The 27,859-nt window shown below is 40.7% G+C and overlaps 1 long non-coding RNA gene across 1 annotated transcript in view; it reads right to left on the reverse strand.

Moving 5' to 3' along the window:
- Positions 1-27,859, reverse strand: part of LOC129146898 (uncharacterized) — a 184,196-nt gene that overhangs the window by 109,355 nt on the left and 46,982 nt on the right. Inside the window, exon 2 of the long non-coding RNA XR_008554258.1 lies at positions 3,811-4,545. This is a non-coding gene — a long non-coding RNA (uncharacterized LOC129146898). The remainder of the gene's footprint in view (positions 1-3,810; positions 4,546-27,859) is intronic.

The raw sequence follows: 27,859 nt of genomic DNA on the forward strand, positions 1-27,859 counted from the left end.
TCTGACCCCAGGATTCCTGACTCCAAAGTCCTTGCTGATTAAAAGAAAAATTTACATAGCAGGCCAAATTCCTTGCTTTCACATTCTCCTAGAGAAGGGAACATGTAGACACAATGAACTTCTTATATATAAAGCTCAAGTAAATATACTGACTTACTGAAGAGTTTGCTTTTTTCCATAGACACTCCCAAAACAAACCAGAACCTTTGCAGAAAATAATTTTGAATTTTCTGTCACAAAATGGATAAAGTAGGGACTTGTTAACTGAGGATAAATATTGATAGCAATTAACACTGTTTGGTTTAAAATGTTTTACTTATCAAGCACTATCATAAGTGATATCATTTCCAATTTCTATATACTATCATCACCTCTGATAAAAGTAACATGATGACATCTGGAATGGGTATTCTCGTTCTAAAAGTGGGATCAAAAGATGATTTATGAAAAATATGAGGCTATGTATGACATGTAGACTGGTGCTGGAATACAAATTTTCTAATTCTTGGTCCCATATACTTTCTTTGTAACTTTCTCGATCATCTTATGAGTACAAATTATAATGAAGGGACTTCTTATTTTAAGAATGTAACTTGCTGGGCCTCCCCTGGTGGCACAGCGGTTGAGCACTAGGCTGTAAAGCTACAGCACCAGTTCAATCCCCAGCCAAAGGCGAGGGTTCCACATGGTACGCAGACCTCTCCTGCCACGCCTGCTGCTCCCCTCAGCAGTGTATTTCATTGGTCTGCCTGTTCTGTTCCCCACTTTGGCTCTGGTGAATTCTCTCACCCTCCCACACTTCTGACTGTACCCAGTGCTTGTATAAATAAATAAATAAATCTTTAAAAAGAAAAAAAAAGAATGTAACTTGCCATATGGTTGATTACTTGACTAAAAAAATTATTTACTATCTTACTGTAGAGTATGACCAACACTTAAAATTTTTGGAATTCAGAGCATGTCTATATTGGAACCCCACTGTCTTATTTGAAGGTGACTTTATTTGTGTCAGACATTGCCATTCTACTTTCTAGGTCCCTGTTTCCTTTATATATATTTTTTTCCAACAGGGCTTGTAAGCATGGGACCTTGGAACATAGAACAGTGGCTGGTAGATACCAGGTAAAAGTGGAGATTAGGGCATGCCCAGAGTACCTTCACAAACAGTTCACCTTCTCAGAGAAGTGACTGGAAACAGTGCCCCAGGGGCCCAGGTCACATTACTCAATATTAAAATGGTAGATTGCACCATCACAGCAGAGGTGCAAACAAGGGAAAACAAAACTAAACTCAAGTGTATTACTTACAGAGGCAATGGGGTGAATCAGAATCTAGGTGTGTGGATCACATCACTGAGAGTCTGATAATTCAAGTCATAAAGGTAACAGACATGGGATGTTTTAATTATTTTTCTCATCATCTTGTATAGATTTGAAATACTTTAATAAAACATATGAGAAGGCAAGAGAAATTCTAATCTTGGCCTGCTGCTCAGTGTCATAATAAATAATTGAGAAAGAAAATTTTAGAAAGAAGAAATTCATTTTCGAAACTACAAAGAAATTAGCCTCATGTACATGTCCACATGCATGGAAGACACAGCCACAAGCCACATCTTGATCAACATGAGTCTTCTCCAAATAGACCATAAAATCTATGGAGCAAGGCATCAATCCCCTGATACATAGTAAGCCCTTGTTGTCAAATAAGTGAATGAATTATGAGTGTGTCTAAAAAGATAAAGATAATTAAAATATTCAATTTTTATTATATTTGTGATAGTTTCCTTTTTCTTTTTATAATATATTCATTATTTATATAAGCACTAAAGGATTCATATCAAAAACAAGAGGTCAAAATATATGTTACTTTGGGCCCAAAGAAGAACACTTGTTAAATAGCCCAAACTCTCAGGAATCCATCTATAAAGGTCAGGAGAATACCCCTACCTTTATCTCAAGTGGCCCATCCCTTCTTGCAGGGGAGATATCAATCTAGAATTTTATACCACATCTACCAAGAGGTAGACTGAACTATCAGGTCCTCATGCTAGCCAGATGGGAAGTTACAATAGTCAGGGTTCTTTGGAGAAACAGAAGCAAAAGAAATGTATATATAGAGAAAAAGATAATTTTTTTTTTTTTAAATATTAAATTTTATTTTTATATTCCCCCATACAATTGCAAACGCCCCATTCTGACCCCAATCCTTCCCCTCCCGCCCCCCCCCCCCCAAAAAGTGTCTCTGGTTCATAGTTTTTTTGTTGATTTTGATTTTCACTTTCTTATATTCATTTTCCTGGTCCCTTATTTAAGTTTTCTAGATTCCTGCTATGAGTGAGACCATCCGGTATTTTTCTTTTTCTTTTTGGCTTATTTCGCTGAGCATGATCCCTTCCAGTGCCATCCATGTTGCTGCAAATTGCATGTGTTTATCTTTTTTGAATGCTGAGTAATATTCCATGGTATATATGTACCACATCTTCTTGATCCAGTCATCTATTTTTGGGCATTTGGGTTGTTTCCAAAGCTTAGCTATTGTAAACAGTGCTGCTATAAACATAGGAGTGCAGGTGCTCTTTGGAATTGATGTTTCTGTGTCCTTTGGGTAAATACCTAGGAGTGGAATTGCTGGATCATATGGAAGCTCTATGTTTAGTAGGTCCAGAAATCTCCACACAGCTCTCCATAGTGGTTGGACCAGTTTGCACTCCCACCAACAGTGCACAAGAGTTCCTTTTTCTCCACATCCTCGCCAACATTTGTTGTTGCTAGTTTTTTTAATATGTGCCATTCTCACTGGTGTGAGATGGTATCTCATGGTAGTTTTGATTTGCATTTCCCTGATTACAAGTGATGTTGAACATTTTTTCATATGTCTGTTGGCCATTTGCATTTCCTCTTCAGAGAAGTTTCTTTTTAGCTCTTCTGCCCATTTTTTGACTGGATTATTTTCTTTGTTGTTGCTGAGTCTCATCAGCTCTTTGCAGATTTTTGTGATCAGTCCTTTATCATTAGTGTTGGGTGCAAAAATGTTCTCCCAGTTGGTGGGGTTTCTCTTTGTTTTTGTTATTGTCTCTTTTGCTGTGCAGAAGCTCTTTAATTTGATGTAGTCCCAGCTGTTTATCTTTCTCTTCACTATCACTGCTTTGGGTGATGTGTCTGTAAAGATGTCTTTGATGTGCAAATCCCGTAGTGTTTCGCCTATATTTCCTTCTATGTATTTTATGGTTTCAGGTCTTATGTCTAGTTCTTTAATCCATTTTGAGTTGATTTTTGTGTATGGTGTGAGGTAGTGGTCAAGCTTCATTCTTTTGCATGTAGCGACCCAGTTTTCCCAGCACCATTTATTGAACAAACTTTCTTTGCTCCAATGCATAGTCTTTGCTCCTTTGTCAAAGATTAGTTGACCATAAATCTGTGGGTTTATTTCTGGATTTTCTATTCGATTCCATTGGTCTGTATGTCTGTTCTTGTTCCAATACCATGCAGTTTTGATGATTATGGCTTTGTAGTATAGTTTGAAGTCTGGGAGTGTGATGCCTCCATTTCCTTCTTTTTTTTTCAGTAGAGCTTTGGCTATTCGGGGTTTTTGGTGATTCCATATGAATTTCATCAATAATTGTTCTATTTCTTTGAAGAATGCCATTGAGATTTTGATTGGAATAGCATTGAATCTGTATATTGCTTTTGGTAGGATGGCCATTTTAATAATGTTTATTCTTCCAATCCATGAGCAGGGGATGTCTTTCCATTTCTTTGTGTCTTCTTCTATTTCGAAAAAGATAATTATTTTAAGGAGTTGACTCACATGATTCTCAGGATGTACCAAGGTTTTCAGGATGAGTTGGCACACTGTAGACACAGGAAAATCAGTGGTTTTGTTCCAGTATGAGTTCAAAGGCTTAGGAACTAGGAATGTTGATGGTGGAGCATGAATCCAAAGTTAGGGGAAAATCCAGTGTCCCAGGATGAAGGCTTTCAGTCAAAAAAAACAAAAACAAAAACAAAAACAAAAACAAAAAAATTTCATTTTACTCATGGCAGGATCAGCCTTTCGTTCCATTCAGGTCTTCAATTTGGATGAGGCCCAGCCACATTACGGAGGCAATTTGCTTTATACTCTATCTAGCAATTTAAAAGTTCATGTCCCACAAAAATATCTGAGCACCCCATGGTGCAGTCAAGTTGACACATAAAATTAACCATCATTTGAGTCCTTTCAAGGGTTAGGACCTTCATTTCAATCCATGCTGTATGGCAATGGTGATAGGTTTGAGAAACCTTCATCTTTCCCTATACAGTCCAGCACTGCATATTCAGTCAATTGACAGACCACATATACAATAAAGGTGTTATAACCACTGTACATCATAGTGTTTCATGCAGGCAGTAGCCTCATTCATCTCATATCTACTGTGATTCTTCATAGCATCATTTCCCCTTATATTTGATTTAATTTCATGTTGTTTTGTTCATTGTAGTCCCTAAACATACAAAATCCACTTCTGATGTTTCTAGTAAGAGGCCACGTCAAGTAATTGACCTGGAAATAAAAAGAAAAGTGACTTTCTATGAAAGTAGAAATTCAGTGACAATTATTACTCACCAATTAGGCAAGTCCCATTCTACTATCACTACCATCTTAAAGGACAAGAACAAAATAAAAGAAGCTCTTAAAAAGATCTGCTTCATTGAAAGCAATGAGACTAACAAAAATTCAAGATACAAAATTTTTCTCCATATAAGATATGGAGAAATTTCTAATGATCTGGATTGATGACCAGACACAGACGTGTATCTCTGAACACCATGACATTCACGGCCAAAACAAAACCCTTGTGTGCTATATTGAAAGAAAAGACTGCACCCAACTCCAAGGTTTAAGTATACTGTTGACTTGTCATTCACTACAAAATGTGAGAATGAGTGGTGAGCCTATAAGTGCTGATGTAAAGGCAGCTGAAAAATTTTTGGAAACTCTATATAAGCTGATTATAGAGGAAAATTACTTGCCAGAGCAAATCTTCAATATGGACGAAATCTTCCTGTTCTAGAAACAGATGCCTGAAACGAATTTTATCCATAAGGAGGCCAATTCAATGCCAGTTTTCAAGGCTGTTAAAAAACAGCATAAAATTCTTGCTTAGGGGCAATGTTGCAATCTACAAATTAAAACTCTTTGTGATCTGGCATAGTGAGGATCCCAAGGCCTTCAAGCAAATCAATAAGCACAAGCTACTAAGGGAGCAGTAAGTGTACGACAGGACCCAGCTGTTCTTCCAAGATACTGTCATGAAGCTGGCATATTCTCTTTGGAGAATAACATACCTTTCAAGATTTTAGTTATTGTTGATAATGTTCCCAATACTCCCCTTTTATTGGTGATCTTCATCCCAATAACAAACTTGTGCTTCTCCCTCCAAACACCACCTTTTTGATCCAACCAATGAATCAAAGATTCATAGCAGGTTTTTTTTTAATATTTATTTTTATTTATTTATGCATACAGGAATTGGGTTGTAGGCCAGAGGTTGGGGGGGTGAGAGGATTCACCAGAGACAGAGCAGAATAGACGGATCTACTGGAATACACTGCTGAGGGGAGCAGTGGGCAAGACAGGAGAGGTCTGCTGCACCATGTGGGTTAGCTCCCTGGCCAGGGATTGAATCCATGTCACAGTGGATGGCAATAGACTGATAGTGCTGAGACTTTAACCCCTGCACCACCAGGGAGGTCTGATTTATAGCACTTTTTAAGATCTACTACCTGAAGAGAGCCTTTGTCCAGGCTATTGCAAGAAAGGAAGATACTGAGAAGATACTGATGCAATTCTGGAAGGACTACAACATCTATGACTGCATCAACAACCTTGTTTGGGCTTGGGATGATGTCACCAAGGAATGTATGGGTGGCTTCTGGAAGAAGACACTCAAGAAATTCATCTATGACTTCAAAGAATTCACCAAGGAAGAGGAAGTAACAAAAATCAACAAGGCTGTGTTTGAAATGGTTAGAAATTTTAACCTGGGTGTGGATGAGGATGATGTCAAGGAATATCCAGAGGTGGCTCCTGAGGAACTGACTACTGAGGAGTTATTTGGAATGGAACAGTAATACCTAGCTGAAGAAGAGTCAAGAGAAAACTGCAGGAGAAGAGAAAGAAAAAGAAGACCCTCCCCCCAAAAAAAAAATTCACAGTGAAAATTTAGCAAAATCTTTTGCAGACCTCCACAAGTTCCTTAAAATGTTTGAAACATGGACCCCAGCAACAAAAGGAGTTCATTAACAGAGAGAACTTTCATGGTGTATTATTAGTTTACAAACACATCTACGTTTAAAAAAAGAAAGATACTATACTAAACATATATCTGAAAAGGACAAAATCTCCTCAAGAAGAGCCCCAGCAGTTGTCTCAGAGTGTATCCTAGAAGAAGGCATTGTTATCACTGGAGATGACAGTTTCATACAAGTTATTGCCCCCAAAGACCCTCTAGTGAGATGAGATGTGGAGGAGGAAGACAGTGATACTGATGATTCTGACCCTGGGTAGACCCAGGCTCACAGGTATGCTTATGTCTGCGTTTTGAACAAAAAATGTTTAAAAAGTAAAAAACTACAAATTTGAAAAATAGAAAAATGTTTCTAGAATAAGGATAAAAGGAAAAATTTTTCATACAGCTTTATACCATTTTAAGTTAAATGTATTACAAAAGAGTCCAAAACATTAAAAAATTAACAGTTTACAAAACAAAATAGTAAGGTAAGGTTCTCATTGAAGAAAGAATAGTATGTTTTATTAGGTGTGGTCTAAGTGTACAGTGTTTATAAAGTCCACAGTACAATACAGTAATGTCCTAGGCCCTCACATTCACTCACCACTCACTCACTGATTTACTCAGTGCAATTTCCAGTCCTGCAGGCTCCATTCATGGTTAAATGCCCTATACAGGTCTGCCATTTTTTTTCTTTTATATTGTACTTTTTCTACACCTAGATATGCTTAGATACATACATACTATTGTGTTACCATTGCCTACAGTGTTCAGTACAGTAACATGCTGTACTGTACAAATGAGCAATGAATAGGCTGTTCCATAAAACCTCCCATCTCAGTTGGTATAAGTACACTCTATGACATTTGCATGACTTCAAAATCTCCTAATGATGCATTTCTTAGAATGTATCCCTGTCACTGAAGTGACATATGACTGTATTGTTCAGGGCTCCTACTTGCAGGCCACAGAAATCAAGTCTGGTTAACTCATACACAAGTGTCTGTTGGAAAGATATCAGGTCCCTGACAACATGGATGAGGAAGGCTGATAAAGTATGATTTTAAGGTAGCAGGCACCCAGGGAGGCTGGGCAATAAAAATCAACTTACCAGGGCTCTGTCAAATGATATGTGGCCCCCAGTGAAGACACACAGCTGCCATTGCTATGATACCATCAGCAAGACTGTAAAAGGAATCTCATCATTTTTCTCTGTCCTTCACACTGTCAAGGTTGAATTCCCTATTGGAAGTGCCTGATTAGCTCAAACAGGTCATATGGCTCATATATCTTTATCCTGATGGTAGAGAGATGGGTGAAGAAGTATCATCTTTCCATTCTGGCTTCCTTAGTGGGAGGTGAGGTCTGTTGTCCACCTATATTACTGCGCTGAGGGATTCTCCACAACCAAGACTGGATTCAAATGTCAGGAAGCCAACAAATAGCAATAGTGCACTACAGTCCTGTTAGAACTTATCTGCCATCCACATGACTGCTTACTGCTTAGTATACAGTGGATTCATGGCAAACAGGCCAATTAGTAAGTTTGGCATGGGGAATTTATAATCAGAAGCAGGAAACAACATCTGAAAGGCAGTTTGCTACTTTGTGGATGGCCTTAGTGTTTGAGTCCCAAGCAGAAATTTTGGAAAGAGACCCTTCATCAATTAGCCTCCCGAAAAGAACTTAGTGCACATTGGTTATGCACCTGGTATGGTTCCAATAATTGCAAAAGAACAACTCTTGCAAAATAAGTAGGCCTCAGTCTCTACCCCATTGAGTTTAAGAACAACTTGCATGCTATTTTCACTTAGCAGGAAAGAAAAAGGAAGAAACTGTTAGAAGCTGGCTCTTTGCTCTGTCCAGAGTCTGTTTCCCATTACCTCCTGTATTTTCTGGGCTTTCTCTCTCCCTGTGCCTACAGGTTCCCAGTCCTGGATAGGTTCCCAGCCCTGGATAAGCTGAGTGTGGATAGAGCCAGTAACCTCACTCAGCGTTCTCACTATATGGGTTTCCACTATATGGAAACCAGATCCCTTTGAAAATCTGATGGAAGCTGTAGTGCTTCCCCAAGAAAAATGCAGGCCTTCACAAAATACCAAAAATTTTGCAAAAAAAAAAAAAAAAAAACCTTTAGAAACTTTACAAGCTCCCTGAAACACAAAGAAATTTAAGAAATCCAGATTAAGGAATTACATTCTAAGGTTAACAAAATAAACACCCTACATGAATATTTCTTCCTTCCTTTACCTTTAGGACTGAGCATAAAATGTAGTGGCAAGACCAGTTTCCTGCAGGAGAGACCTCTGAATTCAACCACCTCTCCCAGACAAGAGTTCTTGGCAACCATATTCACTAACAACTCAAGGGATTTCCTCTTCCACCTTTATCAATACTCCAGAAGGTCATTCACTTCTCTGTTGTACTGCAGTTTTAAACAATTCAAGTCCCCTATGATATGACACATCACAGTCCGTATGAGGTAGTTCCTGAAGAAGTTCAGTGGTGTTATTTTCATAGGCAGCTCAGGGTGCGCTGCCTCTAGAATAGCTGTTACAAACTAAACACTGAAAGCAATTTTTGCTTTCTTCCCTTTGCCATAAAAGCAAAAATCCTCTTGTGATTTATTTTAGTTGGTAAAAACAGGTACTGATACAGGTCTTCAGTAAAAGTCAAATGGCATAGCTCAAACACTTGAAAGTCATAGGATACCTACATAAGATCAATTTTGTCAAATACATGCTTTCATCAAAGCCTTCTGTGTTTCCTCTGCCTTTAGAATAAAGTTATAACTCTGCTTTTGATAGGTTTGTACTGTTAATTTAGCTAATCTGCAACTATATTTCGCCGTCTCCTTTCCTCAAAGGGTTCCAAGCCAGCAGGTCCCCCAAGGGAAGTTTGCCTAATATTTGAAAGGCAGGAGTGAAGGAGCAATCATTTTTTATGCTCTGAAGGTCTGAATACTCAGTTGTGGTGGCTCACACATGTGACTGGGGATCTTCTGGCTACTAGCCTGTAGTTCCTCCAGCTCCTGTCTTAGCTCATCTTTCAGCTTCACCAAGAACAGAGTCAGATGTATCTGCAGTCTGAAACAAAGAGCCACAGTTCTCCTGCAGGTGACCTGTGTCATCAAGGCTAGAGGCAATGTGGAGTCCAATTTGTTCATGAGGTTTTCGGTTTTTCCTCCTGAGTTTCCATTCCCTGTGCAATTTTTTTTTCCTGTCTGTCAGCCTCTAACCTATGGAGATTGCAGGCCCAACATCATGATAGGCAACAGCCTTGCATAGATCTCTCCACCAGCTCCCAAATTACCTGCCAGAAGCAAGGAGCATATTCATTGATACAGGTCCCTTCAATTATCTTTCTCAACCTAGGTCCTTTCCATATTGCCAGGGTTCTCCCTCCATATTGCCAGCATTCTTCCACAATCTTGTACCCCAGACTTTGGAAAAGGAAAAAGAAATGACAGTGTTTGAGGGCACCACACTCCATATTAGATACTTTACATCCTTCATGCCAGCTAATCCTCAGAAGGCCTTAGGAGGTATTTGTTACTATCCTCATTTTAGAAATGAGCAAATGGAAACATAGGTATATTAAATACTTCCATAGGCTAAGTGATGAAGGTGATTCACACTCATGTCTAACTCCAAAACCAAAGCTCTTTACACTATTTCATCCTGCTTTCCTTTCCACTAAATAACAGATAATTCAAACTTCCAAACCTGCCTGTCATCTGACTTCTCTCACCTGCTGCACATTCCCCAAAAGAAACCCTTGAAGTAAGAAGAAGAAACTGAGAGACAGGGTATCCATTTAATAAGACTCAACCCCTAACCTCTGGTACCTAAACTCCATAAACTTCCGTGTTTCCGTGTTTTAAAGAGATATTCAAGGAAATGTCAGCTAATTAGACTGACCTTAGGAAATGGCTGGATGAAATTGAAAAAAAAAACCAAAACAGGATGACTTTAAAGTTGCAATTTTATGACTTTCAAGGGTACATGAACTACAAAGTATGCCAACAAAAGTACTGGTTGGGAGAATCCCTTGGGGGATCTGCTATAATGAATAAATAAGTATGTTTTGAAATTATTTTTCCATTGTCTGTAGTAAATTCCCTGTATGGGCTTAAAAGTAGTGGCTTTCTTATTCATGAAAAGAATTTCCCTCTATTGTCTTGCTTACCCTGTCAGGGAAGGGGTGGGAGGGGTGGTGGTTATGGAGAACTTCAGTTCAAGGGAGATCTGATGCAGAACCCACCAGTCAGAGCCAAGGTCAAAGGGCAGAATCGGAAGCCATCAGACTCAGCCCAGGAAGGGCTCCAGACGGGACAGTCGGATGATCAAGCATCTTTGGATCCCAAGAGGCTCATTTGCGTGCCTTACTACAACGAAGACATCAGGGAAGAAAGAGCTCCTAACCTAATGCAGACTGTTAAAAGCAAAGAGCCCTCGACCTGATGTACTGGTTTTCTTGGACCCAGATTCCCAAATGTATCTCTTGACTCTGAACATGTCAGTTTTGTCCGCCACTTGATGCTGGATGTTCTCTGCTGGCCTCTCAGTCCCAGCTCCTGCTTGATTCGTTCTCCATCCATCTTTCTCCACCCTACTCTATGTTCCAATGCTTAGAACTTTAATAACCACATCTTTGAGCTCTCTTATCTCCTGGCTTCTATTTGGGCTCATCAACATTTGAGGTATTTATTATCCCAGATTCCTCAAAACTGGGCCAAGATTTGGCAGTGACTACATTCCTCTGTCAAAAGTCAGAGTTGTTATCTAGAAACCCCATTCCTACAGCTACATTCCTGGCCTGATTCCTGTAGCCACTGCCTCCCCTTGCCTCTCCAGGCTTAGCAGTGGCAACAGCTTTCTGTTATTGCTATCCTGGTATCTTCCTCATCTTCCATTAGTTCCTTTAGCTCTACCTACATCTTTGCAAATAGTCCCTTTATTAACTCTCAAGTATGCCCTCTCTTTCCTGCTGGCACCCTGACTGATTTCCTACTCTAGCTCCAGTATCTGGCACATTGGCAAACAGCAAATACTCAAAAAAATATGCTCGGAAAAAAGCAGGAACTTTAAGGTAATTCTTCTTTTCAACTTTAAGGTAATTCCACTCTCTCTTTATAATTTTGCCAGCTCCTCCTTCTCTCCACTCCTTTCTTAAATTTTTGGCTCTTCAGCCTTTGGCTTATGATCTTGCTCCCCAATTGTCAAAAACTGAGAACTAAGGGAATCATAGTTTAGTTGCTGTTATCCATCACCACCCTGAAAAGAACTAGAATTTGAAACTTGGAACATCCAAGTACCTGAGACCCTAAACCCATGGCTGGATTCTGCCTAAAATGTCAGTCGAAAATGTGACACAAGTGGTTGGTGAGATGGGGAACGTCTGCATATGGAAGTCAGCGAACTGATAAATTAGCAGTACATCCCATCTGGCATGAATGGGCCATGTCTTGCGGAGGGGAATTCTGGATTTATACGCACTGTGCCAGAGAGTTTCTCACTTGGCATTTGAATATGCTGACAAGCTGTGCTGAAAGGCCACCTCATTTCCCGGCCTGCAGTGAAATGATGAGGAGCGTGTGGTCAGCAGCCCTGGACCCGCCTTTAGGTAAGACTACAAACATGAATTGGTACACCAACATAGGGAGAGGGGTGATGACCATACACAAAGTTTGTTTTCAGGGACTGGAACTAATCAATATAAAACCAGGAGGAACATGTTCAACTGGAGCTTCGGTCCTTACATGATGAATACATGAGATATAGGAGACCAATGGCTCAATTATTCATAGAAACTTTGACCTCTGTTTCTTTTTGACCTTTTTTTTTTTTTAACAAAAGCTTATTAAAAATCCTTGCATTAAAGCAAGGACATAATCTGTCACTTTTAGAAGAAAATCTCTGAGTTTTAGTCCCCTCATATCTTTTTGGTTTTGTTCCATTTGATACAAGTATTTGTTGAAAATTCTAGGCTTTCCAGATTAACCTCTCTGAAGATGACAGGTCAGAGGAGAAGACTATCTTTGGCTTATCAGACATCTGGATTATACATGTTGGGGCAGAAGTCAGCTGGGAGTAAGCCAAGCTTAGGTATGAATTCTGGCTCTGCTATTGTTAACTAGCCATTTGCCTCTCACACCCCAATTTCCACATGATTACAGTAGGGATAAGCCATACAACATAGCATAGTGGGAAGGATTAAACGAGGCAACTAATGTCCAGTACCTAGAAAAGTCCCTGGCCCTTGGTAGGCCCTCAGTAAGTGGCATCTGTGAGCACTGCTGGCAGTAAAGCCTCCCTGTTCTGGTTGACTGTGGTCAGGGTGCGTGATGAAATGAAACACTTTTGTTTTCCCATCCTGACAAAAGAAGTCTCTTGGCTCTTGCTGGGTATAAAGCAGCCAAAGCAGAATGAGTCCTAAGAGCCCCCTTTGTCCTGACAGAGGCCTCATTTGTCGGACACAAATGCTGCTCTGGCAGTCCTGGACGCCTGTGCCACTGTTACAAATCTGTTTGGGTTGGAGAACCACCAGTTTGCCGCTGTGAAGCGTCCAAGCTCCCAGGCTGCCCGAGCGCAGCTGTGAATTCATTCAGAGCAACCCTGCAAGCAGGGCTCTTGTAACCTCCAGCTTTAAATTCTGAGAATCAGCAATTCATTTTGATGACCTTGCTCCTCTCTCGGTTGAGGTTTCCCAGGGGCCCTGGCCTGCCAGTGGGTCAGATGACTTCTGGAGAGACTTCCTGGGTTCCAGCAACAAGCACTATTGGTGTTGGAAAGGAGGCGACTTGGCAGGCTTCCTTCTTAGTGATGTTCTTGGGTCCTGGGCATTATGTACATGTGATTGGGGGAAAGTCACTGCTCTTGCTGTGTAAGTTGTTAAAGAGGAAAAATGGGGAAGGAAATTTTAACAGAATTTGATAGAGGAATTCATTAGGAACAGTCCTCATTCATCTGGCTCAGATGAACTGCAAACCTGGAGAAGGACAACTGAAAGCCAGCTTCTGGGGTAGAGAGACGAGCCTGTCAGCGTATCCCTGGGCACCGAGATGTGGCCTGGGGTCAGCCAGGCCTCCAATCACACCATTCCTTTGGGGCAGTTGCTGTTTCCACTCTCCAATTCTTGGAGATGTGGAAGTGATCAACAGGAATAGAATTAGGAACCTATAGAAGTTCACTGCAAGTGAGTCCATGAACAACTTATATTTTTTAATTTATTTAATTTTATTTTTAATTGCGGTAAAATATGTAACATAAAAATTTACTATCTCAGGCCTCCCCAGTGGCGCAGCGGTTGAGCTCTGGGCTGCAAAGCTGCTCGCAGCCTCTGCAGCATCGGTTCGATCCCCGGCCACTGGTGAGGCTCTCACATGCACGCTGACCTCTCCTGCTGCACTCGCTGCTCCCCTCAGCAGTGTACTTCGTCAGTCTGCCTGTTCTGCTCCCCGCTCTGGCTCTGGTGAGTTCTCTCACCCTCCCGTGCTTCTGACTGTACCCAGTGCTTGTATGTATAAATAAATAAATAAATAAATAAATAAATAAATAAATAAATAAATAAATAAATCTTTAAAAAAAAATTTACTATCTCAACCACTTTAAGATGCACCATTCAGTAGTAGTTCATACATTCACACTGCCATGAATCCATCTCCAGAACTCTCTCCATTATCTAAAATTGAAACTCTGTATCCACTTAATAATATTTCCATTCCCTTCTCCTCAGTCCCTGGACACCACTATTCTGATTACTCCAGAAGGTACCATATATGAGTGGGATCAGAGTATTTGTCTTTTTGTGACTGGCTGATTTCACAGAGCATGGCATCCTCACAGTTCATTCCAGTTCATTCACAGAATGTCCTTCTGTTTAAAAGCTGAATAATATGACAAGATGTCTTCTTTGATTGTAGTTCTATTAGGGATCCTCTGAATATGAGACAGAGTAAAGGTGTGAAGGGGGGAGACCCCTCAGGGTTTGAGGTTTTCAGAAAGCCTACAGAGATTGACCATTTTTATGGATATATTTCCATCACCCATATTTAACATCCACTGTCACATTCTGTCAGTCAGGCAATCAATGAATTTTGATCACTGATTGTGTAGACCACCTTGTGCCATGCCTGGTCCTTTGTAGTGAGCTGTCCCATGAGGAAGGCCAGGCCTCTCCAGGGTGTTGGAAGGTGGGGGCACAGCACAGCTCCGACATATATTAGTGGCAAGACATTTCACTGCTGTGAATGTAGTACCACCAGGATAAAATGGAGGTGATACTATGAATTCTCCCTTGGTTGTGGAGGATTAAATGAGAAAACACATATAAAAGTACCGAGCATGGTGCCAAGTACATTCTCAATAAATGGATGTTAAACATTAATATAAAGCAAGCTGCAGATGAGATTCCTCCCCTCAGTAAATACAGCCACTAGACAGATCCATGGCTTTTGAACCTTTTCTGAGTCAGGCACCCTTTGAGAGTCACATATGCAAAGACACAATTTCATGTTGAATTTCCAGGGAATCCTTGAATCTTGGGATGCTTGTCCATCGGCTCCAGGCACAAGATCAGGGACCTGACAGGTAGACGGTGGAAAACACTGCTTGAAAATGCAGCTCATATTTTGCATAGTGTGCATGGATAAGCAGCAGAGACCTGAATAGCAGACACACCAGAAAGGGGACTGAAAGAGTCAGCCTCGTCTAACCAGGAACACTCCTTTGGATATTCGGAAATTTCCCAAGAAATCAGCCTTATTTTTCATTACACTGTGAGTGGTCCAGCAGTCTAAAGCTTTGTCTTTCACTCACCACCCTTTTGATAGCAACACAATGTAAATACTTTTTGGTGCTTGTCTTGTGGCTTGGCTGATTCACTGGCTGGTACATACTTTAAGCATTCTTCTTCAGACTATTTGCTCTGGACAGCTTGTCTGTTGTTGAGTGTCTCTCCATGGACCCCCCAAACACAGACCCTTTGACGAGATTGGGGGTGAAAAATCACTCTGGCAATTGTTTAAAACATTCAGATACATTGCCATCCCATAAGGTGGTATCAATTCTCAACACGTCCAACATCACAACCATATACATCTCTATGGACACTGGGCATGGCATGGACAAACCTGGCCTTGTGTTTCAAGGGCAATTTTTTTAAAGGCTCAGATGACTTAGCCCTAAAGCCCAGCTACCATCCTTTCCCTCACAGCTGTCTAATATTCAAGACCAGGTAACAATGCCGGCAACCATCTGGGTCTCCTGATTGCCTACCAGTCTGGATCATTCTCCAGCCATTCCAGGCCATGGGTATCTTGTATGCAGTTATACAAGTATTGGCTGTTATTTCAAGCCCACTTCCACTGGCACCATCTCAAGTGCTGCCACGGTTGCCATTTCTGCGCCCTCCCCACTCTGTGGCCTTGTATGAGCATTTTACTAAGTTTCAGTATCCTTGTAATCGCTGCTTCATGTGTAGCCTTAAAGATTTATATGGTAACAAAAACCTCTTGTCTAAACAGGTAGGGGGAAAACATGCCGAGGGGCTAATCTTCTAATTGCTTAGAACTGGCAGGTTACCTAGCTCTCCAATTAGACAGTCTTTGATTCAAATCGAATAACAAATCTATTAAATCTGATACCTTAAAATGGTTTGAGTAGCCATACTGTTATAAACTACTTTAAAATGGCAGTAATCTGAAGAATCCAGGGTAAGATAAGGAACAAGTCGACTCACACAGCCAGAACAAATAACAAAACTAGTCCAAAATATTTTAAGCCTTCCAAACCCAGAACCATGGAACAGATAGCATCCATCAAAAGGATTTCTACTCTCTCTGCTCCAATAATCTCGATTCCAGCGAAGTCAGTTCTTCTCAGTGGCAAGAAAAGTCAGTCATGTGGTATTTTGTTTGATTTTCTTTTTAAAATAGCACTTCTCTGCTAATTATAAAAAGTATTCCTGTTTTGTAGAGAAAGCTTGGAAAACAAAAACCCAACAAAGTAAAAGTTACTAAAGATCTCAGCAGCAGCGACCTCTTTCTTTTATATTTATAGATAATTTTTAATAAAAATTATATGCTTAATAAAAATTATATATAAGGTCTTTTATTTCACTTAACAACAGATTATTAAAATATTTCCATACTAATATTCTCCTTAATATGTTCCTAATGGCTAAATATAGTTCTCTCATCTGAATGTACTGTAATCCCCTTTAGTTAAACATTAAGAGAATTACAATGTTTTTCCTGTCATAAATATGTTCTGATGGAAATATTTATAAGAAAATCTTCATCTCTGCTGTTCCTTGGGCAACTTCCCAAAAGTTTACCTCCTGTCATTAACACGTGCACATACTTTTAATCTTAGGCAATCTTCGGTTTCTTTCTGTGACTCTGTTTACCTATAACACAGATGTAGATGCAAAACAAAAGGAATGAATATGCCTCCTGCAGAGCCAGAAACATCAAAAATTGAAACTGGTCAAAACAACACCAGAAGTTTGCTATTTTCTGACAAATGAAATAGAGAACATGGACTCTCTACTCACATTAATGGAGAGACTAAAGAGAAGTTACTAACATAATTTCAGATTGAATATCTAACACATCCAAAAGCAAATGCCACTGAGGAAGGTAATGCAGTTAGAAAAGACACAGGTACACTCTGCTAAAACCATGCATTGTGGTTTTATATATATATATATATATATATATATATATATCACTGCAGTATCTGATGTTAAATTGTCAAAGGTAAAAAATAACTCAGTAATTTGAGAGTCACATCTATCGTTTTGTTTGTTTCTTTCTACCCAGGTTATGCATGCATACCTTCACATAGTGGAATCATTTTATAAGGGCTGCTTATGAAAATAGCCAAGTCATGCCATCCTCTCTCATTTTTCCTTGCCAGAGGCACCAATTTCATTATTTTTTCAGCTGACTTTCTTAGAATTTAGCTCTATATTCCTAAAGAACCTGCTTTTTAAGTCTCATTTTTATTTTATGTTGTATTCTCTTTTGCTGCACCTCCCCCTGCAGTGACCTTTAGGGCTAATGGCTATCGCCAAGGTCCCTAGGTCCGGCTGGGCAAGGAACCAGCGCGCAGGGGGAGAACAGCAAAAACTCCCTGAGGCAGGGGAGTACAGCAAAGTTCCCTGAAGACATGGATAAGACAGAAGCCTATCAAAGGATTAAGACCGACCACCAGGAGCTAAAACATTATCTGTCTTTCTAGAACTACAAACTTTATCCCTTCATTGTCTTTCTAAAACTTCCTTCTTTCTTCTATAAAGGTCATTTGTTAATTAAAAAATCATATGAAATCCTTAACACAAGGCTGACTCAAATGAAACGTTACTAAACCCTGTAATAATTAAAATATAGTTTAAGTGAAAAAGTAGCTAGTAAAACAAAAAATGCAATCATATAGCTTAAAAACAAAACTAATGGATTATCTACTTAAGAAAGAGGCTAGGTCCAGATGTAAACCACTCAGCGATAAGCTAAATCCATTCACTGCTCCTGTATATATACTGGCGACTAACTCAAATAAAATTGCACTCAGATTTACACTCTCTCTTGAAGTGTGTCTGTTTGTCATTTCTTCAGCCGAATCCCTGACCACCCTGCGCAGTCTCTCAACCCTGAGACGGCCTCATCGTTCACTGCTGTGCTGGTCCGCAGCACTCTTTTTCTCAAATTTTACAAATTTGCCACGAGTTTACATAGCTTATTTTTCTGACTTTTTATTATATAAAAGACTACTTTTTCACTTTTTTTTAATACATATAATAGCCGGGGTATAAGGTAGAGGTGCAGAGGTGAAGGGGGGGTGTGTGTGAGAATATTCACCAGAGACAGAGTGGGGAGCAGAACAGGCAGACTGATTGAAATACACTGCTGAGGGGAGCAGCGGGCAAGGCAGGAGAGGTCTGCTGTCCCATGTGGGTTAGCTCCCTGGCCAGGGATCGAACTCATGCTGCAGGGGCTAGTGATAGCTTCATAGTGCTGAGACTTAACCCCTTGTGCCACCAGGGAGACCCTAATTTTTCATTTTTTTAAAGATTTATTTATGCATACAAGAACTGGGGTGTAGGCCAGAGGTACGGGGTGGGGGGGCATGCATGAGAGGATTCACCAGAGCCAGAGTGGGAAGCAGAACAGGCAGATCTACTGAAATACAATGCTGAGGGGAGCAGCGGGCGAGTCAGGAGAGGTCTGCTGCACCATGTGGGTTGCTCCCTGGCTGGGGATCAAACTCGTGCTGCAGTGGCTGCTGATAGCTTCATAGGTTGTGTCTTAACCCCTTGTGCCACCAGGGAGGCCCCTTACTTTTTCACTTTTTAAGATGAAAACATTATTCTCTGACTTTCCACTATGGAAGATGAGAATTTAGCTCTTTCACTACCATCAACATGTGCACTAATCTTCTCAATACAAGATCTATCAGTCTCTCTATGTAAGTGGTAATTTTGGTTAGGTCAATAACCCATGATTACATTATTATCGTGCTCTTTTGATTACGTTTCTGCACAATTTTCTTCTCCCTGGAGTTAATCATTGTTTTCCTTGCTCAGTTTTGTAGGTACTTACTTTTTAGTCAACTTCAAACTATGCACCAATTTAGTCAAGAATTATCTAAGTCAATTTTCTGGATCAAGACTTTCAGACACATCTAGTGTTTTCATCTTAAAGCTATCTCTCCTGGAAACCCCAGCTGCTCCAATCTGACTGAGTCATCCTTGTGGCTCATACAGGTTCTTCACACTTACCCCGAGGTGGCCTTTCAGGTTAGTTCTCCTACTGCCTAATACTCTGTCTTCCTCTTTCTTGATTATTTCTCCCAGTGAATTTTCAACAAAAAGTGTTTGGGAATTAAACACTTGGTGATCTAGAAAGTATTTTTATGCTATCCTCTCATTAGATTGATAGTTGATTAGATATAGAGTTCTAGTTTAGAAATAACTTTACCTCAGAATTTTGATGGCATTAATCCATGAATGTCTAGATTTCAGAATGTTTAAGAAACACAGTCATTCGGATGGCCAATCCTTTTCTATGTCACTTAGTTTTCTTCTCTAAATGTCTATTGCATATACCCCCTTGGTTTTAAGTGTTCTAAAACCTCATGATGATGTACCTTAATGTGGGATTATTTTCACTCGTTGTTCTGGGTAATTCATTCCATGAAATTCTCTTAAATTAGTAATGATTTCATCCCCTCTGTTTCCTAGTCTTACCTTTTCTCTCTTTTACCTCGCTTTTACTTTTTTGTTCTACTTTCTGAGATATTTACTGAACTTTACCTTCCAATCCCTCTGGGGAACTTTCCATTTTAGCTGTAATGTTTTTAATTTCCAAAATCTCTCTTCTATTCTCTTGATTTTTTTAATATCCTGTTCTTGTTTCTCTGAATATGTTGCCTGAGAAAATTGTATTTTAAGTTATTTCTTCTATGGTCTATTAACAAGTTTTTTGGTTTTGCTATTTGTTTGTTTTCATCTCCATCTTTATTTTTAAAGGTTTGCCTCAAATACCGAGTGACCCTTGCCTGTTTATACTTAAGAGCCAAGAATTAAAGCTCATATTTAAGAGCAAAGAATTAAAGCTCTGCTTCGAAGCTCTGAGCTCGGGAGTGGGGTTTGTAGGATACAGTTTCGGTACAGGTGATCTGATTGGATCATTCCCTTTCGGGAACTCTAATATTAGTAGTTTGAGGTCTTTCTCTTGATCTGGTCAATTCCCTAGAGAAGGACTATCTGCTCTTACATGGAGATTGTAGACTTAGCTGTTTATATTCCAGAAACACAGTGAGGGAAAAGAATTGGAAGTCCATCCCCCTATTTCTAGAGTATCCCCACTGTCAACTAGGCCTGGTGTTTCTCAGACAAACACCCACCTCTTTTAGTCAGTATGAAAAATAACTGGAATGGGTGAGGAATAGTCCCTGTGTTACTTAGGGTGGGGTAGACACCTAGAGATCTACCTACCTCTTAAACAGAATACTCGTGTTTTTAGCCTCACCCTCAGACCCAATTCCACAGAAACCTGTACTATGGATTGCTAAGTCTTGGGGTGCCCTCTGTAAAAAAAAAAAATTGGGCTGTTTTTTCTGCTATTTCCACTACTGATTTATTATTCTGCCCTCTTAGGCCAGCCAAGTTGGTCAGCACTCATCCATCTACTCACATCCAGTATCCACAATTTGTTGTTATTGTCTTTTTATTCTCTTTAAGATTATATCATCTAAAAAATATCATTACACTGAGGAAAATCATAGGTATAGGTATTCTTAGAAGCAGGAAATATTTTGAAGAGAAATGACAACAGGACCAGCTATTACTATAAAAAATTCAAAGGGCAGTACTCTGAGAGGAAGGCAAGAGTACAAGAAAAGACGCCCAAGCTTAGCTCTTTCTCCTAAGTAATTCAAAATTCAACTGAATGATGAGAAACAAGCAATACCTTACAGTAAGAACCCAGATTTGGAGCAAAATTTATTATGTTGATGCTATCTGCATATACCAATAAAAAAAAACAACAACTATTTTAGACTGATTCTATCTAGTTATTGGTAGACATAACTCAACTATATTAACTCTCCTACATTAACTCATCCTCAAGTCATCATCCTCATTTTTCAAATGAGGAAACTGAGGCACAAGAAAGAAATTAACATACTTAAGATCATATAGATAACAAGTGATAGAGTCATGATTCGAGCTACCTCATGTGTTGGGGCCATATTCATAATGTAACACTCATTGGCTATATTTCTAATATTACACTTAAAATGGACCAGCCAGCCATCGTTTCCCCAAAACTGTCTCCATCTCACTCCTACCAATAGGAATCATGTACTTTATATTTCTCGGTTGGTATGCTGGCTTGTTTCCTTTAAGTTATTGTCCTCCAGTTAGTTAAGATTCTTGTTCTTGAGGTGATTCTTATTGATGTTTGTGGATTTGTAACTGAATTCAAATATTCTATGTATACGCTGAGAAATTTAGCAGATTAGAAGAAATGAAACATTATTTTTACCAACTATAATAGAGTCACAGTTAAGGACAAGAAATGATTCATTTGGTGTGTTATTTATAACACAGTTCTTGTCTCTTTGAGTAATTAGTTTCTGGTCCATGCTGGGATGAATCAGAAATTAAGTTCATTAGCACGCTGGCTTTATACTTTTTCTTCAATTCTTCCTTGAGGTTTCATATTTTGCAACTCCGTTCTCCTTGCTATGCCAACATGCCTTCCCAGAATTAACACTTTCAGATATTGATTTCTCTAGGGGATGTGGTCTAAATAATAGAAGATCAATGAAACAATGCTGCCCCCTCCCTTAATTCAAAATATCAACACTGAATTTTCACCTCGTCCCTAGATACCAAGGACACCAGGCAAGTCTTGGGTAGGAAGAAGGAAAAGACAAATGTGGGAAGAAACAAAGAAAGAGAATGGAAGGGAGGGCAAGAAAAAACAGAGGAAGGAAGAGGAAACAAATGACAAGGCTGGCTAATCTGGAGATGGGGAGAGGCTCCCACTAATCCCCCGGGCTCCACATCTGGGTTTCCCACTGGGACTGGGAAGATCTCCCTTGGTCCAAAGGGCAAGAATCTTCAGCTTTCATTTTAAGGCCATAGTAAGGTTTCCTCAGATCTCGTACCAGTTTTAACCCATCCTGTTCGCCTCTTTACAACAAAACTCAGTAATTACAACAACATCTGGGCATAATTTAGCCCTGACATGTAACTGGTACAACCCATGGAGCGCTTTTAAAATTGAATTTAAGTGCCTTTAAGCAGACCTGTGCTTCTCAATGCCTCAGGCTCCCCCATTCCTTATTACATCCTCCATTACTCTTGCTTTAGCCATCCCCCTTAGCCTTTGAATGCACATAAGTATATGACACCTGGCTTATACCCTATGTGCCCTAATCTTTGTTTTATATGTTTATGTTCTTCATCCACCACTACACAGTGAAGTCACTAAAAGCAGACACTCTCAGTAAAGGTGCCTCATTGCTGCTCTGCTTCATCACAGCTCTAACAGGTACCATATGTGTAATATTAACTGCCATTTACTGAGTTTCTAGTATGTTCCAGGCTCTGTCCTAAATATTTTACATGTTCTCACTCACGTAATCCTAAAATGCGATGAGGTTGGTGCAGGTGAGAAAACTGAGGCACAGGGTATTCAGCTTGGCCAAATTTGCCACATGGAAAATCCAGGATTTCAATTCCATCTGACTTCACAGCCTCTGTACTCAATCATCACACCCAAGTCAGTCAGACCTCACCGTGGACATCTATGGAGTTAACTGGAAAAGGCATGGGGGAGAATGAGAAGCAGGCCTCTTTACCCATCTCCTCTTGTATGAAAGGGCAAATAATTTAAGGTGTGCCTGGGGTATTCTGTCTCTAAAATGGGAAGAACTGGCCATGTGCATGTATCTATCACTCAGAGGAGGTTTTTCTATTTACTATGCATCTCTCCACCAAGAACCAGTTAGGACTGCAATTCTTCTAAAGAAAGGTTAGGAAAAATACCAAGCAAATTGAAGAATATACCTTTCAGAGGAAAGCAATAGTTTAGTTTGTAAAGGCTTGGGACATGTTCCTGGCTTTGTTATTGTTGTTTTGGTGATGTGTTTGAGCACGGCAGGAATGCAACACACCAGGTATAAGCTATTCTCTTAAAGAATCCAGGAGTTTGCAATATGAAAGCATTCAGAATTGCTTTTGAATGACAGGTATTTAAAGTCCCCAACATAATGACTTATTAATAATGTTCTCCACTACTCATAAGTGAATGTTATTAACAAATCCTATTTAATCAGTCAACATAATCTGATTAACTGGAATAAAAGAGGTATCTAGATCCCCAGTAATTCGCTGAACTTGCACTACACCAAGGGATGTCTATGCTGCAAACCAAGGTAAAAATATTTTTTGATTTTGTGTGTGCAACTATGACCCATGCCCAACAACCTCCCCAGGGGGCTGCCGGCTCCTGGATTCATCATCTCAGTAGCTGTCCCACCAGTGGCCCTGTCTGGTCTAGCCAACTCCTGCTGGCAGGACAGCTCTCATCCTTTACCTTCCACTCCGAAGTCACAAAACTAAGCAGTCTCCTCTGGTCCCCCTGAGGCCACGAAGCGGCAGGGGGCAGGGTAATGGAACTGAAAGAAACATCTGATTGAGTCACAGGGACACAGAATAGGAACGGCCACCTGGGGTCACACCCTGAGCCACCATCTGGGGTCTTCCTACAGCGAGAGTAAGTCGGGAAACCTGCTCCTGCCTCCAGAGCTTGGTGACTGCTGATCACCACTTCCCATTCCTCTCTCACACTCCCCTGGAATAGTCATGCAGACAACTGTTTCACTCTTCTCATCCCCAAATCTGGGCAGTCACTGGCTGGGGAGAGGAGCAAATGGTAAGAGTCAAGTAAAAATGCTCCACTAACATCATTTTTAAGCCCGCACCCCCCAACTCAAGGTCCTGATCTACTTTTCCAGTTGCATTACCATGAGCCCTTATATTTCCCTCTACATTGCAACTAGACCCAAACATACCTTTCAAGTTCCCACTGTGGACCTTCACCTCTGCGTCTTCCCAGGCCCAAAATGTCCTCTTTGCCATGCTCAGGGTTGGGCAGGGTAAGTGGGGAAAGAATTATTATGTACCAGTCCTTCCTGGCCCTTTCTCCTCTGATTCTTCTTCCAAATTCAGCCCCAAATCTCACCCTTGGGCTCATTCTCCAACAACTTGACCTACAGGAATTTTAATCCTAAACTAATAATATTTCAGTCAATGAGTCATTAATTTAACATGCAGTGGGTCCTGGTTGACTAAGTTCCATCCTCAAGGTTGAGAAAACCAATAAAGCATGGCCCTTCCCCTCATGGGGCTTCAAATCTAGTGGTAAACCTATTGACTCAGATCTGGCTATAGTACAACACGGAGAGATAAACTCACTGTGTGAACAAAGCACTGCGAATGCTTCCCAGGGGTGGGGAAAATCCCAAAATGGTCATTCGTCAGCCTGAGTACATCATCACAGCTGTCAGAGGGTACCCGTGGCTTCATGGAGCATTCAGCCACAGTTTGCTTGTATTTATGTCTACTTCAGCATACCATTCGCAATATTATTTGGATTTTTTAGAGCCTCATAATAAATCACCCTTCCCTTTCCCCTTATTTCTGGTTTAGGAGCTCTTGATCCTACACATAGCACCTGTCACTGTGTGCCTGGCTAAGGCTCCAATTTGGGATCACAACAGCCACTGGAGGATAACAGTAACATTCCTAAATATTGCCATCCTGTGGCCACACAAAGAAACAACAGGAAGTGGCCACACTGCCGCCATGTAAAGGGAGAAGCCAAGCATGGTTGCAGTTGCCCACCAACCTCTGGTCCTCCACAGCCCAACCCCAGACAATTGCTGGCAACCATAAAGACACATTCCTGACTTGGAAAAGCTGCTTGTCACTCCCAAGCAAGAGTGTTGGGAGGAAGGCTTACTGAATAATTCAAAGGCTCTGCATCTCAGGGTGATAGATCTCAGGAGGACAGGTTTGGGATAAGCTAAAAATCAGTCACCCTTTAGGAAAGCTTTGGTTCTGAAGTGGGTTGTAGGGGACAAGTTCCCAGAGGCTGCCCTGCGTGGCCAGGCCAGAGTCCTTCTGTTTGAATAAGGCAACTTGGAAGAGCACCATAGAGGTTTTCCAAGATTTCCATGAAGCCCCTTGCACCTGGTGGCTCTGCTGCTAGGCACTGACAGCACTACCATACCTCTAGGAATTACAAAGGACACTGTGGTCATTGGAGGGGAAGGAGAGAGAAGAGACATGCCTGAGTGTGTCTGCCTCTTTGAATACGGATAATTTTCACCAACAGTACCTGGAATTATGTCTGGCCAGATGAGCATGAAGAGAAGAATGGACCCCAAGCCCTGTTGGGGTGCCTGACCCTCTCATGGACACTTGATAGGTAAGGACACCCCCTGGGTCATGATGTTCCATGTCGGCACTGCCCGTCTGGTTTAAGTGGCCTAGTGCATCCAGACTGAATGATGACGTTTCTGATGGGGTCAGGTTTCTTGGTTACAGAGACATTTCCCCTATACACAAAAATGGGGGGAAATGATCAGACACCTGCCTATCTGGTCATCTCTGCAACTTATCACACAAGGTGATGGGCACATGACTTTGTGGGGCTATAAATGTGTTGGATTAACTGCTGACAGAGAAGGAAATTGGTCTATGCCAACCTCTTCATTCATGATGGTGATGACAGAAATATCTTACATTTCTCACCGAGCTTTTTTAAACTATGCTGTGAGATAATGTTATTAACCTTTTGACTGGGAAACTGAGACTGAGATCATCCAGATTGATTGGAATGAGAGAATGCAAAGAAGTTTCATTTTTAAAACATATTATTTTTTCTAACCTTGAGTAAAATAAAGAAAGGGTAAAATATAAACTGATTACCTTCTCTTATCTAACAGAGAATGGCAATAAGAGTCATTCCTATTATTAGAATCCCCGCATGCATTTAATTAAATAACATACATTTCATGAGAACCTATAGCATATACCGTGCAGTCTCTAAAATTGTGGAGTTTAGGGGATAAACAAACTTCTCCAATGCAAGGCAGTTGTATGATCAAGCATTGCATATGTTGTAACAGTTCCATTACAGACATAGTAATCAAGGGCATTTGGGAAGAGGGAGATTTTTAAATGGTCCTGAGAACACACCAAATATTTTGAGAAGCAAAGCCAAGAATGGCAAGAAGGATCCATACAGAAGGAATGGCTTGAGCATACATTTCCTGAAGCAGGACAATGTATTTGGAAAAAAAAAAAAAAAAAACCCTTGTGGTTCAAGTTAGCTAGAATAAAGCAATATGGTACAATGAATAGCTTGGGATGAACAGCTTGACAACCAGAGCTGGTATTTAGCTAGAACACATGGAAATGTATGCTCAAGCCATTCCTTCTGTATGGATCCCTCTTGCTGTGCTTGCGGACCAATAGAAAGAATGTAGTACAATGAATTGGTTAAAAATTCATAATAAAAATTGAGGAGACCTATGGGGTGGTGAAACCAATGGAATTAGCACCACCAGGAAGCTGCTACCAGTCATAGTGCTGGATCCCCAGAGAAGGTTGCCTAGTAAAAGCTGATTCCATGGGCCTCCCGGGTGGTGCAGGCAATTGAGTGCCGCACTGTGAAGCTGTCCGCAGCCTCTGCAGTGAGAGTTCAATCCTGACTGGCCAGGGAGAAACCTACATGGCGCAGCAGACCTCTCCTGTCTTGCCCGTTGCTCCCTCCAGCAGTGTATTTCATCAGTCTGCCTGTTCTGTTCCCCACTCTGTCTCTGGTGAATCCTCTTATCCTCCTGCACATCTGGCCTGTACCCCGGTTCTTGTATAAATAAATACATCTTTAAAAAAAAATAGAACTGGATCCATGGAGGGAAGGTCTTTGCTGGGAGCAAAAACCACAGGGAAAAGCACAGTTACTATAGAAAATGATTAAGGCAAAAGATAGGTTATACCCTGATTACTTCTTCCTGCCCTCCCATCGCTCATCAATGCACCAGCCAGACTCAGCCAGGAGCTAGTTACTGAAGGAGTCATAGAATGCAGTTTGCAAGGGAAGGGCAGGAAACAATCTGGGAGCAATTAATCAAGCAAGAAAAGACATAGCCAGGTTACAGGGTTGGGCTGTGTTCAATAAGCGATGCGGGGTCATAGGTGGGGTTTGTGAAGGTGAATATAATGGTGATAGCATTTGAGGGTAATAGTAAGACCTGTTAATTGGCTATTTCAGTTGTGTGGTAGGCTGAAGAATGGCCCCCCAAAGATACCCACTCTGATCCTTGAAACGTGTGATATGTTGCTTTAGATGGCAAAGAGCTTTGCAGATGTAATTTTGTTAATAATCTTGAAATGGGGAGAAAACACTAGATTATCTGGGCAGGACTGATGTAATGAAGGGTCCTTGGAAGGCACAAAGGACTCAAAATCAGAAAGGTGGCATTCTGATAGCAGAAGCTGAGGCAGGAATGATGCACTTGAAGATGGACAGAGGGGCCACAGCCAAGGAAAACAGGGAGCCTCCAGAAAGTAGAAAAGGCAAGGAAAAAGGATTCTTTCCTAGAGCTCCCAGAGAAAACCACCTTGCCAGTTAAGACTTTAGTCCACTGCAATTGATTTAAGAATGTGGGCAATTATCACAGACCCCTAGAATTGTAGAATTAAGTTGTGTTGTTGTTAAGTACCCCATTTGTGGTAATTTATTACAGCAGTATCTTTGAGATAAATCGATCAAATAAATAAATTATAGAGATTCCACATTCTTGAGTGTAGTTTCCAGGGCCCACAGACAAGAACTACTTTTTCTCCAGGGTAGCCCTCCTGAAAATGCAGGCTACCCCACCAGCTCCCAGTACAGTGATGCAAGTCTCTGCAGGCAAGAAGCGTGTCTGTTTTACTAGACTCTAACCACCATGGGTTGCACCATGTGCTCCAGTGGTAAACTGCTCTTAGTTGGTT

Source organism: Talpa occidentalis, unplaced genomic scaffold (assembly GCF_014898055.3).
Source record: "Talpa occidentalis isolate TD23 unplaced genomic scaffold, MPIMG_talOcc4v2.1 talOcc4.5, whole genome shotgun sequence".
Taxonomy (NCBI): Eukaryota; Metazoa; Chordata; class Mammalia; order Eulipotyphla; family Talpidae; genus Talpa; species Talpa occidentalis.